This window comes from Chiloscyllium punctatum, unplaced genomic scaffold (genome assembly GCF_047496795.1).
Source record: "Chiloscyllium punctatum isolate Juve2018m unplaced genomic scaffold, sChiPun1.3 scaffold_1337, whole genome shotgun sequence".
NCBI classification, from domain to species: Eukaryota; Metazoa; Chordata; class Chondrichthyes; order Orectolobiformes; family Hemiscylliidae; genus Chiloscyllium; species Chiloscyllium punctatum.
Window position 1 is genome coordinate 15,001 of NW_027311071.1, and position 12,500 is coordinate 27,500.

The window sequence follows — 12,500 nt, forward strand, 5'->3', positions numbered from 1 at the left end:
ACCGACACTTAGAATTTTTTCGGCTCAGTAGAAATCAGTAACCAAGCGCATTTTTGAATTGGTTACTGATTTCTCCGTTCGAGTTGCGGCTGCGGTTGGCTTCAAATAGTGGTGGGGGCTTAATTATCGCCGAGGGGAGCATGTCCCGGTGGTGTGGCCGAGGATGGAGTGCCTTTTGAAGGGGGTGTTTCTGAATTTGGACCCTTTTTGAGTTGCATGGCCGGATGGGTGTGGTTTTGAAGGGTGTGTCTGTCTGGAGTGGCACCGGCGTTGGTGTGAGGCTGAGGGTGGGCGTTCGGTTCCTGGTTAGGGATAGGGAAAGGGTGAGACTTAGCTTTAGTGCTCGTGCCCCCGATTTTGGTAATGTTTGACGTCAATTTTCCAAGGAGGCGAATGCAAGGCTTCAGAGGGACTTTGAGTGTTCGGGGGCGGGGTAGCTCAGCCGGATTTGCCCCGGCGGTTCTGCGGACGGTGTTGACTTCGAGGGCGGACCGGCCCCCGTGTTCAGTCCGAATATCGTGCATTGTTAACGGCGGGAAGTGTTCCAAAAGGGAATGGGATTGAATGTGACTGCTGAAGCCGACTTTGAGACCTGTAACGCGGGTAGCTCAGCCGGATTTGACCCGGCGGTTCTGGCGACGGTCTCGCCTTCGAGGGGGGAGCGCCCCGCGTGTTCAGGCCGAATTTTGTGCATTTCCATCGGCGGGAAGAGGTCCAAACGGGAATGGGATTGAATGTGACTGCTGAAGCCGACATTGAGACCTCTAACGCGGGTAGCTCGGCAGGATTTGACCCGGCGGTTCTGCCGAAGGTCTCACCTTCGAGGGGGGAGCGTCCCGCGTGTTCAGGCCGAATATCGTGCATTGTTAACGGCGGGAAGTGTTCCAAACGTGAATGGGATTGAATGTGACTGCTGAAGCCGACATTGAGACCTCTAACGCGGGTAGCTCGGCCGGATTTGACCCGGCGGTTCTGGCGACGGTCTCGCCTTCGAGGGGGGAGCGTCCCGCGTGTTCAGGCCGAATTTTGTGCATTTCCATCGGCGGGAAGAGGTCCAAACGGGAATGGGATTGAATGTGACTGCTGAAGCCGACATTGAGACCTCTAACGCGGGTAGCTCGGCCGGATTTGACCCGGCGGTTCTGCCGAAGGTCTCACCTTCGAGGGGGGAGCGTCCCGCGTGTTCAGGCCGAATATCGTGCATTGTTAACGGCGGGAAGTGTTCCAAAAGGGAATGGGATTGAATGTGACTGCTGAAGCCGACATTGAGACCTCTAACGCGGGTAGCTCGGCCGGATTTGACCCGGCGGTTCTGGCGACGGTCTCGCCTTCGAGGGGGGAGCGTCCCGCGTGTTCAGGCCGAATTTTGTGCATTTCCATCGGCGGGAAGAGGTCCAAACGGGAATGGGATTGAATGTGACTGCTGAAGCCGACATTGAGACCTCTAACGCGGGTAGCTCGGCCGGATTTGACCCGGCGGTTCTGCCGAAGGTCTCACCTTCGAGGGGGGAGCGTCCCGCGTGTTCAGGCCGAGTTTTGTGCATTTCCATCGGCGGGAAGAGGTCCAAACGGGAATGGGATTGAATGTGACTGCTGAAGCCGACATTGAGACCTCTAACGCGGGTAGCTCGGCCGGATTTGACCCGGCGGTTCTGCCGAAGGTCTCAGCTTCGAGGGGGGAGCGCCCACCGTGTACAGGCCGATTTTCATGCATTTCCAACCGTGGGAAGGGGTCCGAAAGGGGATGGGGGTGAACGTGACTGCTCAACCCGACTTTGAGACCTCTAACGCGGGTAGCTCAGCCGGATTTGACCCGGCGGTTCTGGCGACGGTCTCGCCTTCGAGGGGGGAGCGTCCCGCGTGTTCAGGCCGAATTTTGTGCATTTCCATCGGCGGGAAGAGGTCCAAACGGGAATGGGATTGAATGTGACTGCTGAAGCCGACATTGAGACCTCTAACGCGGGTAGCTCGGCCGGATTTGACCCGGCGGTTCTGCCGAAGGTCTCACCTTCGAGGGGGGAGCGTCCCGCGTGTTCAGGCCGAATTTTGTGCATTTCCATCGGCGGGAAGAGGTCCAAACGGGAATGGGATTGAATGTGACTGCTGAAGCCGACATTGAGACCTCTAACGCGGGTAGCTCGGCCGGATTTGACCCGGCGGTTCTGCCGAAGGTCTCACCTTCGAGGGGGGAGCGCCCACCGTGTACAGGCCGATTTTCATGCATTTCCAACCGTGGGAAGGGGTCCGAAAGGGGATGGGGGTGAACGTGACTGCTCAACCCGACTTTGAGACCTGTAACGCGGGTAGCTCAGCCGGATTTGACCCGGCGGTTCTGGCGACGGTCTCGCCTTCGAGGGGGGAGCGTCCCGCGTGTTCAGGCCGAATTTTGTGCATTTCCATCGGCGGGAAGAGGTCCAAACGGGAATGGGATTGAATGTGACTGCTGAAGCCGACATTGAGACCTCTAACGCGGGTAGCTCGGCCGGATTTGACCCGGCGGTTCTGCCGAAGGTCTCACCTTCGAGGGGGGAGCGTCCCGCGTGTTCAGGCCGAATTTTGTGCATTTCCATCGGCGGGAAGAGGTCCAAACGGGAATGGGATTGAATGTGACTGCTGAAGCCGACATTGAGACCTCTAACGCGGGTAGCTCGGCCGGATTTGACCCGGCGGTTCTGCCGAAGGTCTCACCTTCGAGGGGGGAGCGCCCACCGTGTACAGGCCGATTTTCATGCATTTCCAACCGTGGGAAGGGGTCCGAAAGGGGATGGGGGTGAACGTGACTGCTCAACCCGACTTTGAGACCTGTAACGCGGGTAGCTCAGCCGGATTTGACCCGGCGGTTCTGGCGACGGTCTCGCCTTCGAGGGGGGAGCGCCCCGCGTGTTCAGGCCGAATTTTGTGCATTTCCATCGGCGGGAAGAGGTCCAAACGGGAATGGGATTGAATGTGACTGCTGAAGCCGACATTGAGACCTCTAACGCGGGTAGCTCGGCAGGATTTGACCCGGCGGTTCTGCCGAAGGTCTCACCTTCGAGGGGGGAGCGCCCACCGTGTACAGGCCGATTTTCATGCATTTCCAACCGTGGGAAGGGGGCCGAAAGGGGATGGGGGTGAATGTGACTGCTCAACCCGACTTTGAGGCATCTAACCCGGGTAGCTCAGCCGGGTTTGACCCGGCGGTTCTGCCGACTGCCTCGCCTTCGAGGGGGGAGCGTCCCCCGTGTACAGGCCGATTTTCATGCATTTCGAACCGTGGGAAGTGGCCCAAAAGGGGATGGGGGTGAATGTGACTGCTCAACCCGACTTTGGCGCTTCCGAGCCGGGTAGCCCGGCCGGGTTTGACCCGGCGGTTCTGCCGTCGGTCTCGCCTTCGAGGGCGGAGCCTCCCCCGTGTACAGGCCGATTTTCATGCATTTGCAACGGTGGGAAGTTGCCCAAAAGTCGATGGGAGTGAATGTGACTGCTCAACCCGACTTTGAGACTTTTAAGCCGGGTAGCTCAGCCGGGTTTGACCCGGCGGTTCTGCCGACGGTCTCGCCTTCGAGGGGGGAGCCTCCCCCGTGTACAGGCCGATTTTCGTGCATTTCCAACGGTGGGAAGAGGTTCAAAAGGGGATGGGAGTGAATGTGACTGCTCAACCCGACTCTGAGGCTTCTAACCCGGGTAGCTCGGCCGGGTTTGATCCGGCGGTTCTGCCGACGGTCTCGTCTTCGAGGCCGGTGCCTCCCCCGTGTACAGGCCGATTTTCGTGCATTTCCAACGGTGGGAAGTGGTCCAAAAGGGAATGGGGGTGGACGTGTCTGCTCATACCGACTTTGAGACTTGTAAGCCGGGTAGCTCAGCCGGGTTTGACCCGGCGGTTCTGCCGACGGTCTCGCCTTCGAGGGGGGAGCCTCCCCCGTGTACAGGCCGATTTCCGTGCATTTCCAACGGTGGGAAGAGGTTCAAAAGGGGATGGGAGTGAATGTGACTGCTCAACCCGACTCTGAGGCTTCTAACCCGGGTAGCTCGGCCGGGTTTGATCCGGCGGTTCTGCCGACGGTCTCGTCTTCGAGGCCGGTGCCTCCCCCGTGTACAGGCCGATTTTCGTGCATTTCCAACGGTGGGAAGAGGTTCAAAAGGGGATGGGGGTGAATGCGACTGCTCAACCCGACTCTGAGGCTTCTAACCCGGGTAGCCCGGCCGGGTTTGACCCGGCGGTTCTGCCGTCGGTCTCGCCTTCGAGGGCGGAGCCTCCCCCGTGTACAGGCCGATTTTCATGCATTTGCAACGGTGGGAAGTTGCCCAAAAGTCGATGGGAGTGAATGTGACTGCTCAACCCGACTTTGAGACTTTTAAGCCGGGTAGCTCAGCCGGGTTTGACCCGGCGGTTCTGCCGACGGTCTCGCCTTCGAGGGGGGAGCCTCCCCCGTGTACAGGCCGATTTTCGTGCATTTCCAACGGTGGGAAGAGGTTCAAAAGGGGATGGGAGTGAATGTGACTGCTCAACCCGACTCTGAGGCTTCTAACCCGGGTAGCTCGGCCGGGTTTGATCCGGCGGTTCTGCCGACGGTCTCGTCTTCGAGGCCGGTGCCTCCCCCGTGTACAGGCCGATTTTCGTGCATTTCCAACGGTGGGAAGTGGTCCAAAAGGGAATGGGGGTGGACGTGTCTGCTCATACCGACTTTGAGACTTGTAAGCCGGGTAGCTCAGCCGGGTTTGTTCCGGCGGTTCTGCCGACGGTCTCGTCATCGAGGGGGGAGCCTCCCCCGTGTCCAGGCCGATTTTCATGCATTTCCAACCGTGGGAAGTGGTCCAAAAGGGAATGGGGGTGAATGTGACTGCTCATACCGACTTTGAGACTTTTAAGCCGGGTAGCTCAGCCGGGTTTGACCCGGCGGTTCTGCCGACGGTCTCGCCTTCGAGGGGGGAGCGTCCCCCGTGTTCAGGCCGAATTTTGTGCATTTCGAACCGTGGGAAGTTGCCCAAAAGTCGATGGGAGTGAATGTGACTGCTCAACCCGACTTTGAGACTTGTAAGCCGGGTAGCTCAGCCGGGTTTGACCCGGCGGTTCTGCCGACGGTCTCGTCTTCGAGGCGGGTGCCTCCCCCGTGTACAGGCCGATTTTCATGCATTTCGTACCGTGGGAAGCGGTCCAAAAGGGGATGGGAGTGAACGTGACTGCTCATACCGACTTTGGCGCTTCCGAGCCGGGTAGCTCAGCCGGGTTTGACCCGGCGGGTCTGCCGACGGTCTCGCCTTCGAGGGGGGAGCGTCCCCCGTGTTCAGGCCGAATCTTGTGCATTTCGAACCGTGGGAAGTTGCCCAAAAGTCGATGGGAGTGAATGTGACTGCTCAACCCGACTTTGAGACTTGTAAGCCGGGTAGCTCAGCCGGGTTTGACCCGGCGGTTCTGCCGACGGTCTCGTCTTCGAGGCGGATGCCACCCCCGTGTACAGGCCGATTTTCGTGCATTTCCAACCGTGGGAAGTGGTCTAAAAGTCGATGGGAGTGAACGTGACTGCTCAACCCGACTCTGAGGCTTCTAACCCGGGTAGCTCGGCCGGGTTTGACCCGGCGGTTCTGCCGACGGTCTCGTCTTCGAGGCGGGTGCCTCCCCCGTGTACAGGCCGATTTTCGTGCATTTCGAACCGTGGGAAGTGGTCTAAAAGTCGATGGGAGTGAACGTGACTGCTCAACCCGACTTTGAGACTTGTAAGCCGGGTAGCTCAGCCAGGTTTGACCCGGCGGTTCTGCCGACGGTCTCGCCTTCGAGGGCGGACCCTCCCCCGTGTACAGGCCGGTTTTCGTGCATTTCGAACCGTGGGAAGTGATCCAAAAGGGAATGGGGGTGAACGTGACTGCCCAACCCGGCTTTGAGACTTGTAAGCCGGGTAGCTCAGCCGGGTTGGACCCGGCGGTTCTGCCGACGGTCTCGACTTCGAGGCGGGTGCCTCCCCCGTGTACAGGCCGATTTTCATGCATTTGCAACGGTGGGAAGTTGCCCAAAAGTCGATGGGAGTGAATGTGACTGCTCAACCCGACTTCGAGACTTGTAAGCCGGGTAGCTCAGCCGGGTTTGACCCGGCGGTTCTGCCGACGGTCTCGCCTTCGAGGGGGGAGCCTCCCCCGTGTACAGGCCGATTTTCGTGCATTTCCAACGGTGGGAAGAGGTTCAAAAGGGGATGGGAGTGAATGTGACTGCTCAACCCGACTTTGGCGCTTCCGAGCCGGGTAGCTCAGCCGGGTTTGACCCGGCGGGTCTGCCGACGGTCTCGTCTTCGAGGCGGGTGCCTCCCCCGTATACAGGCCGATTTTCATGCATTTCGAACCGTGGGAAGTGGTCCAAAAGGGAATGGGGGTGGACGTGTCTGCTCATACCGACTTTGAGACTTGTAAGCCGGGTAGCTCAGCCGGGTTTGTTCCGGCGGTTCTGCCGACGGTCTCGTCTTCGAGGCGGGTGCCTCCCCCGTGTACAGGCCGATTTTCGTGCATTTCGAACCGTGGGAAGTGGTCCAAAAGGGGATGGGAGTGAATGTGACTGCTCAACCCGACTTTGGCGCTTCCGAGCCGGGTAGCTCAGCCGGGTTTGACCCGGCGGGTCTGCCGACGGTCTCGTCTTCGAGGCGGGTGCCTCCCCCGTATACAGGCCGATTTTCATGCATTTCGAACCGTGGGAAGTGGTCCAAAAGGGAATGGGGGTGGACGTGTCTGCTCATACCGACTTTGAGACTTGTAAGCCGGGTAGCTCAGCCGGGTTTGATCCTGCGGTTCTGCCGACGGTCTCGCCTTCGAGGGGGGAGCCTCCCCCGTGTTCAGTCCGATTTCCATGCATTTCCAACCGTGGGAAGTTGCCCAAAAGGGGATGGGAGTGAATGTGACTGCTCAACCCGACTTTGGCGCTTCCGAGCCGGTTAGCACAGCCGGGTTTGACCCGGCGGTTCTGCCGACAGTCTCCTCTTCGAGGCGGGTGCCTCCCCCGTGTACAGGCCGATTTCCGTGCATTTCGAACCGTGGGAAGTGGTCCAAACGTCGATGGGAGTGAATGTGACTGCTCAACCCGACTTTGGCGCTTCCGAGCCGGGTAGCTCAGCCGGGTTTGACCCGGCGGTTCTGCCGACGGTCTCGTCTTCGAGGCGGGTGCCTCCCCCGTGTACAGGCCGATTTTCATGCATTTGGAACCGTGGGAAGTGGTCCAAAAGGGAATGGGGGTGGACGTGACTGCTCATACCGACTTTGAGACTTGTAAGCCGGGTAGCTCGGCCGGGTTTGACCCGGCGGTTCTGCCGACGGTCTCGCCTTCGAGGGGGGAGCCTCCCCCGTGTTCAGTCCGATTTTCGTGCATTTCCCACGGTGGGAAATGGTATCTTTCATTACGGGGACAAGGGTCTGAAGCGGTGAAGTCAGTAACCGGCATAGTTAAGGAAAGGGTTCGAATTTTCTCAACAGTACGAAAAAAGTGAGCAGGGAAGCTAGAGAAGGTGTCAGTGAGTCCCAAACGAGTGAACCGCAAAACTTAGGGAAATGCCCGAAAGCGTTTTAAAGGGTGAAATCGGGAACGAGGAAATGATGGGAAAGTGCCTGAAAGTGCTAAATGAGTAAACAGAAAAACGAAGAAAAATGTTTGAAAAGAAGAAGTGAGTAACCAGGAAAACTTAGAAAAATGTTCAAAACGAAGAAATCAGTAACCAGGAAAACTTAGAAAAATGATCAAAAAGAAGAAATGAGTAACCAGGAAAACTTAGAAAAATGTTTAAAAAGAAGAAATCAGTAACCAGGAAAACTTAGGAAAATGTTTAAAAAGAAGAAATCAGTAACCAGAAAAACTGCGAAAAATGTTTAAAAAGAAGAAATGAGTAACCAGAAAAACTTAGAAAAATGTTTAAAAAGAAGAAATCAGTAACCAGGAAAACTTAGAAAAATGTTTAAAAAGAAGAAATCAGTAACCAGGAAAACTTAGAAAAATGTTTAAAAAGAAGAAATCAGTAACCAGGAAAACTTAGAAAAATGTTATAAAAGAAGAAGTGAGTAACCAGAAAAACTTAGAAAAATGTTTAAAAAGAAGAAATCAGTAACCAGAAAAACTGCGAAAAATGTTTAAAAAGAAGAAATCAGTAACCAGACAAACTGCGAAAAATGTTTAAAAAGAAGAAATCAGTAACCAGGAAAACTTAGAAAAATGTTTAAAAAGAAGAAGTGAGTAACCAGAAAAACTTAGAAAAATGTTTAAAAAGAAGAAATCAGTAACCAGAAAAACTTAGAAAAATGTTTAAAAAGAAGAAATCAGTAACCAGAAAAACTGCGAAAAATGTTTAAAAAGAAGAAATCAGTAACCAGGAAAACTTAGAAAAATGTTTAAAAAGAAGAAATCAGTAACCAGAAAAACTGCGAAAAATGTTTAAAAAGAAGAAATCAGTAACCAGGAAAACTTAGAAAAATGTTTAAAAAGAAGAAATCAGTAACCAGAAAAACTTAGAAAAATGTTTAAAAAGAAGAAATGAGTAACCAGAAAAACTTAGAAAAATGTTTAAAAAGAAGAAATCAGTAACCAGAAAAACGGCGAAAAATGTTTAAAAAGAAGAAATCAGTAACCAGAAAAACTTAGAAAAATGTTTAAAAAGAAGAAGTGAGTAACCAGAAAAACTTAGAAAAATGTTTAAAAAGAAGAAATGAGTAACCAGAAAAACTTAGAAAAATGTTTAAAAAGAAGAAATCAGTAACCAGAAAAACTTAGAAAAATGTTTAAAAAGAAGAAATGAGTAACCAGAAAAACTTAGAAAAATGCTTAAAAAGAAGAAATCAGTAACCAGAAAAACGGCGAAAAATGTTTAAAAAGAAGAAATCAGTAACCAGAAAAACGGCGAAAAATGTTTAAAAAGAAGAAATCAGTAACCAGACAAACTGCGAAAAAATGTTTAAAAAGAAGAAATCAGTAACCAGAAAAACTGCGAAAAATGTTTAAAAAGAAGAAATCAGTAACCAGGAAAACTTAGAAAAATGTTTAAAAAGAAGAAATGAGTAACCAGGAAAACTTAGAAAAATGTTTAAAAAGAAGAAATGAGTAACCAGGAAAACTTAGAAAAATGTTTAAAAAGAAGAAATCAGTAACCAGAAAAACTTAGAAAAATGTTTAAAAAGAAGAAATCAGTAACCAGAAAAACTTAGAAAAATGTTTAAAAAGAAGAAATGAGTAACCAGAAAAACTTAGAAAAATGTTTAAAAAGAAGAAATGAGTAACCAGAAAAACTTAGAAAAATGTTTAAAAAGAAGAAATCAGTAACCAGAAAAACGGCGAAAAATGTTTAAAAAGAAGAAGTGAGTAACCAGAAAAACTTAGAAAAATGTTTAAAAAGAAGAAATGAGTAACCAGAAAAACGTTTAAAAAGAAGAAATCAGTAACCAGAAAAACTTAGAAAAATGTTTAAAAAGAAGAAATGAGTAACCAGAAAAACTTAGAAAAATGTTTAAAAAGAAGAAATCAGTAACCAGAAAAACGGCGAAAAATGTTTAAAAAGAAGAAATCAGTAACCAGAAAAACGGCGAAAAATGTTTAAAAAGAAGAAATCAGTAACCAGACAAACTGCGAAAAATGTTTAAAAAGAAGAAATCAGTAACCAGAAAAACTTAGAAAAATGTTTAAAAAGAAGAAATCAGTAACCAGGAAAACTTGGAAAAAAACACTTAGAAAAATTTTCAGCAAAGTGTGAAAAATATTCTAAGTGTCAGCGGAGGAAAATGCTGCAGCATCGGGAAAGATTCGCAAACTTACACCGAACATGTGCTCCGAAGTGCCGGAGGAATTGGGTGAATTGAGCCCGGCAAATGGCCAGCTGTCGTTTTGTGCCTGCAGCCCGAAAACTTTAACTTTGTCTGTCGCGGAAGTCCGGACCGAGAAAAATCCAAACGGTTTTGACCGGACCGAGTTCCAGACCGATGCAGTCAAATTTGGAATTCAGACCCATTCAGTGCCACTTGTAGTTTTTCCGCAGTGAGGTTGGCGGGGTACCCGGAGATATATGGGAACACGATTTTTAGAACAAAATGGCGGCGCGGGACCGTTCTGAAAGGCATCCGAAAAACGGTTCCACGGGCATAGCACTTTAATGACAGGTATGAGTGCATGCCGGAGAGCTCTTGGAAGTCGAATTTTTGACACTTTGTCAATTTTTTGACAGATTTGACAAACTCTTTCTGTCTGTTCTAAGAGTCAGTCAGAGACTTGTGCGGCGGTCTTTTGACACTATTGGAGGGCGGGCAAACCCCACGTTGACTCCGGCCGTCCCTCCACAGGCGCTCGTGTCCAAAATGAAGGCGAGAGACGCGAGTGGCCTGGTTCCCTTGGGTGTTGCCAAGAAGGCTGCGGGCTGACCGTTGCCTGAGCACTCCCTAAAGCCTCTTGTGATGAGAGCAGACCTCGCCTGCCGCACGACCGGCTCTGGGAGTCGTTGGGCCGCTATTTGTGAATAGTCTGGTCCTCCTCTGCCACCCGGACAAGCGCGATGGCTCTGCCGCCCTGCGGTGCTCGTCACCCAGGTTTGGGGAACACGATACTCGTAACAAAAATAAAAGGCGGCTCGGGACCTGCAGGCGAAAGGGGTCCCGTGGTGCTAAGCACGTCGACTTCGGGTCTCGGTGCAAGCCGGAGAGCTCACGGAAGTCTAAAGTTTTCGGCACGTGGTCGAATCTTTTCAAAGGCTTACCCGGCTCTTTCCGTCCATTCTGAGAGTAAGTCAGAGGCCGGTGCGGAGGTCTCTTGACAATCGGAGGGGGTGGTGGCCCTCCGCAGGCGCTCGTGTCGAAAATGAAGGCGAGAGACGCGAGTGGCCTGGTTCCCCTGGGTGTTGCCAGGAAGGCTGCGGGCTGACCCTTGCCTGAGCACTCCCTAAAGCCTCTTGTGATGAGAGCAGACCTCGCGCGCCGCACGACCGGCTCTGGGAGTCGTTGGGCCGCTATCTGTGAATAGTCTGGTCCTCCTCTGCCACCCGGCCAAGTGCGATGGCTCTGCCGCCCTGCGGTGCTCGTCACGCAGGTATGGGGCACACGATGCTCGTAACAGCAAATAAAGGCGGCTCGGGACCTGCAGGCGAAAGGGGTCCCGTGGTGCTTAGCACGTCGACTTCGGGTCTCGGTGCAAGCCGGAGAGCTCACGGAAGTCTAAAGTTTTCGGCACGTGGTCGAATCTTTTGAAAGGCTTACCCGGCTCTTTCCGTCCATTCTGAGAGTCAGTCAGAGGCCGGTGCGGCGGTCTATTGACGACCGGAGGCTCCCATGGGTGTTGCGATGAGGGTGGAGGGCACAGAACCTTGCCTTAGCACTCCCTAATAAAGCCTCTTGTGAAGAGAGCAGACCTCGCGCGCCGCACGACCGGCTCTGGGAGTCGTTGGGCCGCTATCTGTGAATAGTCGGGTCCTCCTCTGCCACCCGGCCAAGTGCGATGGCTCTGCCGCCCTGCGGTGCTCGTCACGCAGGTATGGGGCACACGATGCTCGTAACAGCAAATAAAGGCGGCTCGGGACCTGCAGGCGAAAGGGGTCCCGTGGTGCTTCGCACGTCGACTTCGGGTCTCGGTGCAAGCCGGAGAGCTCACGGAAGTCTAAAGTTTTCGGCACGTGGTCGAATCTTTTGAAAGGCTTACCCGGCTCTTTCCGTCCATTCTGAGAGTCAGTCAGAGGCCGGTGCGGCGGTCTATTGACGACCGGAGGCTCCCATGGGTGTTGCGATGAGGGTGGAGGGCACAGAACCTTGCCTTAGCACTCCCTAATAAAGCCTCTTGTGAAGAGAGCAGACCTCGCGCGCCGCACGACCGGCTCTGGGAGTCGTTGGGCCGCTATCTGTGAATAGTCTGGTCCTCCTCTGCCACCCGGCCAAGTGCGATGGCTCTGCCGCCCTGCGGTGCTCGTCACGCAGGTATGGGGCACACGATGCTCGTAACAGCAAATAAAGGCGGCTCGGGACCTGCAGGCGAAAGGGGTCCCGTGGTGCTTCGCACGTCGACTTCGGGTCTCGGTGCAAGCCGGAGAGCTCACGGAAGTCTAAAGTTTTCGGCACGTGGTCGAATCTTTTGAAAGGCTTACCCGGCTCTTTCCGTCCATTCTGAGAGTCAGTCAGAGGCCGGTGCGGCGGTCTATTGACGACCGGAGGCTCCCATGGGTGTTGCGATGAGGGTGGAGGGCACAGAACCTTGCCTTAGCACTCCCTAATAAAGCCTCTTGTGAAGAGAGCAGACCTCGCGCGCCGCACGACCGGCTCTGGGAGTCGTTGGGCCGCTATCTGTGAATAGTCGGGTCCTCCTCTGCCACCCGGCCAAGTGCGATGGCTCTGCCGCCCTGCGGTGCTCGTCACGCAGGTATGGGGCACACGATGCTCGTAACAGCAAATAAAGGCGGCTCGGGACCTGCAGGCGAAAGGGGTCCCGTGGTGCTTCGCACGTCGACTTCGGGTCTCGGTGCAAGCCGGAGAGCTCACGGAAGTCTAAAGTTTTCGGCACGTGGTCGAATCTTTTGAAAGGCTTACCCGGCTCT